The following is a 6,581-nucleotide window of genomic DNA, read 5'->3' as shown; positions in this document are numbered from 1 at the left end:
GAGGACCATGGGGGAGAAGAAGGGGGGAAACAGTGGGGGAGAGGGAGAGAGGCAAACCATGAGAGACTCTTGAATGCTGAGAACAAACTGAGGACTCATGGATGTGGGGGGGAGGGGGAGATGGGCATGGAGGAGGGCACTTGTGGGGATGAGCACCGGGTGTTATATGGAAACCAACTTGACAATATACTATCTTTAAAAAAAAAAAGAGATCATGTTATTAATATGGTCTTTCTCAAATACTAAGCACCTCACTGCTGGACATGCTGTGTAATTCATAGCTGATGCTATGATGTTACTTTTCTAAAGTCCCCAAATTTCTGGTTAAGGGAGGGTGGATCTGTAGGGTGGACCCATAGAATATGACAAGTGACATAAGAGATAAAAGCAGCTACCCTAAAGAGCAGAGGAGGAAGAAACTGGTTCACTGGGCAACAAGACACCACAAGTTCTCCATGAAAGAAGTGCCATGTGCAAAGAGGATGAGGATGAGTGGGATTCTGATGTGTAGAATTATATGGGGTTGTTGCACGGGGCTTATAGATGGCATGAAGAATGTAAGTAAAGTAATTGGAAAAGAATGGAACATATGTCTCCAGAAGCGTAAATATCAAAAGCACCTAATGCACAGTGTCCTAAAAGGATTTTAATTGATCTTTTTTCTAACAATACACATTTCTGGGTGGGAAGAGCTGTTTGATAACACCATCCTGACCTGATGAATTGTTAGAATTCTCATGAATGGCTTTCATCTGAATGTACTATCACAGAGGTGTCACAGTCATATTTCATGGTATATCCTGGTTGTGATTGTTCTTGGTCATTGGTCTGATGTGTAACAACCCCTTTGAAAGACTGAATTATGATTATGCTTACACATATTTATATACCATTTGTAAAGAAAAAAAAATTGATAGACTACATACAGAATATTTGGGGCCTATATCAAGTTTGTTATTTTTAAATCATGTTATTTTGGAGTTAAGATTTCTATATTCTTGAAATATAATTATTTCCAGACAGATTTGAGATAAAAAGTATCTGATTATAATATGGTACAGGTTGAATTAAAAATAAGAAAACACACACAAAAAATCAGAAAGTTATCCTTTTTGATGATATTAGAGACTTATAGAAAAGTATAGTAAGTATGTTGGTATTAGGGTCAGATTAAATTTGCAATGAAAAACAATACAGAAAAGTGTATTCCAGAGAGGGAAGTTTATTTCAGAATATATAGGAAATAGCATATATAGTCTTTCAGCTATCTTTCCTCTGGACCTGAATGGTTTCAAGACTAGTCTGTAGAGTGGAATGAGTTTAATGGAGAGTTTGAACAAGTCAACATTTTTTAAAAAAAAATTGAGTTTCAGTGATCTGCTTTTCTCTTTTGGGGAGGGACGGAAAGGAGAGATGGAGGAACTGAAGAGCTGGTTAGTCACTAATAGGGAGCATCCCTTTTGGACAGTTTCATGCTAGTGCCCACCTGCTGTTTTCCAGCCCTCTGACTTTGAGCAAGTTATATAAATTTCCTATAAGTCTATATTTTCATCTGAAAAATGGAGATAAAATGCCTGTGTGATAGGGTTGTTGTGACAATCAAATGTGATAATGTACATAAAGTGTGTAGCTCTGTGTCTAGTACATGTTACTGGCTCACTGTAGGCATTTATTGCATACCTTTTATGAGTAGGGCAGCTCTGACTAATGTCTCTTACTTAATCTCATAACAATCCTGTGAATAATATTATGACTTTCAATTGATAGATAAAAATCTTGAAACTTAAGGGAGGAAAGTGCTTCTTACAAGTTTAAACAAACCGAAGAATAATGGCCAGGAATTCAACTTAGACTTGACAGTTTCAAAGCTACAAAGCCTCGTTGCATTAAATTAAATCATTCCCTCCTCTCTTCTCTCCATCTCCCTTTTCTCTTCCCTGCAGTTCCACCTTCTTCATGGTAGAGTCTTTGTTTTAAAAAGTTCATAACAATGCCATACAAATCAGATGGAATGAAATAATATTTTCATTCCATTAAAGTAAATATGATAACACTATTATATCTCCAAATGCCATCAATTCCCTTCAAAAATATATCCCATTTTTAATTAAAAAATCTATACTTAAGAGATGCATATTATAAAAACATTAAGAAATAGAAATAAATATAGGTATCCTGAATGCTCAATATTCAAAGACAATCACGGGTAACATTTTGGTACATAATTGCAATTCATCTCTATCCATGTAACTATTTTTTCCCTCTGATAGCAGTATTATATTAAGGTTTGGTTTATTATAAACTATTTTTAATTAATTAGCATTCAAAGATGTCTTTCCAAATTGGTGAATGTGTACCTACATAATCATTTCTATCAGCTACATAGGTACCTGATTAAAATAACCCTTATTATTGGATATTTACATTGTTTCTGAATTTTAACTTTTATGAACTATCAGCTTTTGCATATATACCTTTGTGCCTTTGGCCAATTATATCCTTAGGATAATTCTCTAGGAGTAAAACATATGATTTAGTGTTTATATATTCTCTGATTCTTAATGTATATTGTCAAATTCCCTCCTTTAAAGAAAGGAACAATTTACATTCCCTCTAGCAGTGTATGAAAATGCCCATTTCCACACTCCTACACTAATGGTTATCATTCCTTTTAATCTTTGAGAACTCCATTATACCCCCAAAAAAGTGACTTTATTGCTTTTCTTTGCATTCCTGTGTCTATCCATTCTATAAAATAATGACATTTCTAAGAATACTATCTAAACAGAATGTAAACTTCCTTAGGTCAATGACAAAGTTTCACATACTTAAACATGTATATTCTCCATTCTTCTAAAACAGAATAAATCCCCAAAGAAGCATTTGAGACACTGGTTGGCAAAAAACCATGGATTAACGTTATATAATCTTATTAAGAACATCCTTGAATTTTATATTTAAACCTTAAGCTCATTGTTTTCAGAACTCATCTGCTAAGATAACCTAGTCCTAACTGGGAATGACAAACAGCTATCCTCTAGGTAGATTCTCAAAACAGAGGAAAGGAAAGCGTTATGGCAGCTAAGCCTTGCTGTCGCTTAAGTTTTGTGCCTAGCTTGGACTTCATTTTTGTTCAGTCTTTCTGCCTCTGTGGTCAGTGCCAGAGTAATCAGATTGTAATGCCAGTGTCTTCTTGGGCCTCAAGGAATATGTCTATAGGTTTGTTTTGGGGAATATCGAGCAGAATTGATAGTCTGACCTTTAAGAATGTGTGTCCCTACTTCAAAGAGCAAAAACAAAAACAGACTTCCTAAACGATACACAGTGTTGCTTTGTTTTGAACAAAATTCCTACTATATTTTCCTGTAAAGAAAAAGCACTGGTTTAGTATTTTTTAATTTTTTTTAAAATTTATTTCTAGGAGAGAGAGAGAGAGACAGCGTGAGCAGGGGAGGGTCAGAGAGAGAGGGAGTCACAGAGTGAAACAGGCTCCAGGCTCTGAGCTGGCAGTCAGCACAGAGCCCGACGCGGGGTTCGAACCCACGAACCGCGAGATCATGACCTAAGTGAAAGTCAGACTTAACCGACTAAGCCACCCAGGAGCCCCAAGCACTGGTTTAGTATTGTCTTCTCATAAACTTTAGACCAGTTTGCAAAATGATTATTTATGCTATGGAGTCTGGGTTACACCATTTATGCGCCCGCGCGCGCGCGCACACACACACACACACACACACACCTCACTAGATGCTGAAAAATAATGGCAACCAGGCACCACTAAGAAGATAATGTCTTTAGTTATTAAAGTTATCCTCAGTTTGGCAACTGAGCAACTCTAAACTATGTTTGGCTCTACATGGTTTTCCACTTAATTTTACCCTTCCTCTATATTATTTAAACCATCATATAATTTCAAATTTCATATCAAAAATAAATTTATATTTGAATCAACAGCATTTTATTAAGTGGTGGCACATACTGTTTAAAAAGACTCCCTTAAAATAAGTTTCATTTAAATGTAAGAAAAACAAAGATAGTCAACTCAGATCTGTGATTAGAGCCTGAGATCTCACATTATCTGAGAGTGTTCCTTGACTAAACCAGACACATTTTAATGATCGGTCAAATCAGTTTCCTGAGAAAGGTACTGCTCTGTTATTAAAAGGAATGATTAAATTGCCTTTGGGAACATCACAGAATCCATAATAAAGTTCACTTCGTGCACTGATCGCAGGGAACTTGATCTCAGCATTCTGTGGTGTTTTCATACTTTAAAGGTTGACCGTGAAGTGAAATTCATTCAATGACCTCTGCAACCTGTCCTGGGAATGAGATAGGTTAAGTCTTTGTGAATCACCCAAAAAGAAGCAGAATGTGAGTGCAATGATGGATGTTGGTGGTTTGGTTTTGTTTTCAATACACTTCTTCCAAATGCTCCCTATGTGAATGTTCAAAATGAACTTGAGGAACTCTATAATATATTCACTGTAGAAGAGTCAAGAAGTGATTATTTTATTTTTTTGAAGATAGTAACAAGGCAGAGGTCACACAACTAGTGAGTAGCAGAGTTATAATGTGAATTTGCTTCTGATTCAAGATGGTAGCTCCAGATGGCCTGGTGAAAATGGAGCACTGCCAAGCAAGTCCCCAAAAATGTCCAGCCTCAACATGAAGTTTTACTGACTTCTGCAGAAGTGGTAAGTTTGCAAATATCACAGAATTAAATGCATTCTTAAGAACTAATATGTCAGCTAGGCATTTGGGAGAGAAACTGCACTGGTTTCTAAGATAAGTCTACCACTAAGTATCTGGAGATCCGGGGTCTGAACCTGTCATTTTCTAGGGCTCGATTTCTTCATTTGTAAGGCACAAGGTCTGGACAACGTGTTCAAAAAGAGATTCTCTACTTCTTTTCTGAGACAAACAGTTTAAACACATCGCGGTCTGTTGGGGAAATTTTTCTGTCTATAAAGACCTGCAGAGGACTTCACTGTAGTGTTTTCTGCCATCAAATGTATTCAGTGAAGGGACTTGACCAGTATTTGGAGATCTGTCAGCATTTTTACCTCCTCTAAATTTTTCACCTGTGAAACAGATTAAGGCAGAAAGGAAAGTGGCAATTTGGGGGTTCAGGATAGGGTAGAGCAAACCCTTCTTGTTTGTCTTGGGGATAAGCTGCAACAATGGAGAAGAGGTTATTGACTCTGGCAACAGATGACATATTCGTATCTGAAATTCAGATCAAATGATTCAATCCTTCAGAGCATTCCCAAACAATGGCCTTTCCAACAGTGCAAATCTGCAAACAGAGCCCAGCAGTTAATTTCAGTCAGCCAGCTTTGCTGGTATTGCTGCTTCAATCTTAGATTTACAGAGCAGTTTTTGATGAAGACAATAAAAGCCTCCTTTTCCTCCTGTGTTGCGTTATGCTCTGACACTTTATCAAAGCACACAGACAGAGGGTTGTTCTTAACCATATATAAAATGGAGCAACCTCACAAATCATGCTTTAATATTGCACTGTGGAAACACCAAGGTTAAAAGGTAAATCTGTGATGTAACCATATTGATTAATTGATGTAAGAAAGGTCAGGCTAATCTTTATCTTGCTTGAAAGACTTTAGTTCTACGTGGCAGGTTGTTGAAATGGTTCCTGTGTAAAAAGATAGGGGGAAAAACTGTAGTCTTACTGCAAAAAAAGTCTGGGAAATCTTATCAAATGATCACTTAGTGAAAGGTTAGTGAAAGGAGTCCTGATGCAAAGGAAATGGGGAAATCTTTTCAAGCAATCATGCAGAAGGTTAAAGCACTAAAACTGGGACTGGAAGGGAGTTATTTAGATTCCCCTATATTTTTAATAGGCTTTGTTGGAAACAGCTTCACCAGTGAAACAATCATAGGAGAAGCAAAGGCAGCGACTTTAGATAAGAGCCTTTGCCCCCGCCCCAAAAAGACCAGAAAAGAGAGCTTCATACTATTTTTCTTTTTCAACAAGACTGAAATCTCCTGAAGTAGAATACCTGACTTCTCTGCCCCTCTGGTCCTGCTCTGGTTAAAAACAGACACATGCTTTGTCCCAGAAGATAGCTTCTGTATGTCCAGAGCATGGTGGGAAGAGGGAATTATCGCTTCCATGCAAAGATGCACAGACGTGTAAAGAGCAGCTTGCTGAAACCTACTTTTGGAGCAAGAGAGAATATGGGGTTTGAGAATGAAAATTTAGTATCCTGAGAAAACAAAGATATATGTATACAAATACAAATGAGGAAGGTCTAGGGACTAAATCCGTAAGTGTAGAGGTAGAAAAAGAAATCTAGAGACCAGGAAGGAGGAGAGGATGCTGACTCTGAATTACACACTGTTGGATGAGAAGCAAGGTCTGGATTAGGAGGTTAGGAGAGGATGAAAGTGGGAGTGACTGTTGGAAAATTTTTCTCATTATGCTCATACCTGAAACGAACCTGAATAGGATAGGTTATGATGTAGTCATAAGCACACCCAGAAACCTCAGAGGCTTACTATAATAAAAAGTTTATTTTTGACTCATGCAAAGTCCATGCAGCTGGGTGATACTCTTGCAT

The sequence above is a fragment of the Crocuta crocuta genome, unplaced genomic scaffold, assembly GCF_008692635.1.
Source record: "Crocuta crocuta isolate KB4526 unplaced genomic scaffold, BGI_CrCroc_1.0 scaffold154, whole genome shotgun sequence".
NCBI lineage: Eukaryota > Metazoa > Chordata > Mammalia > Carnivora > Hyaenidae > Crocuta > Crocuta crocuta.
This window is presented reverse-complemented; position numbering follows the sequence as displayed.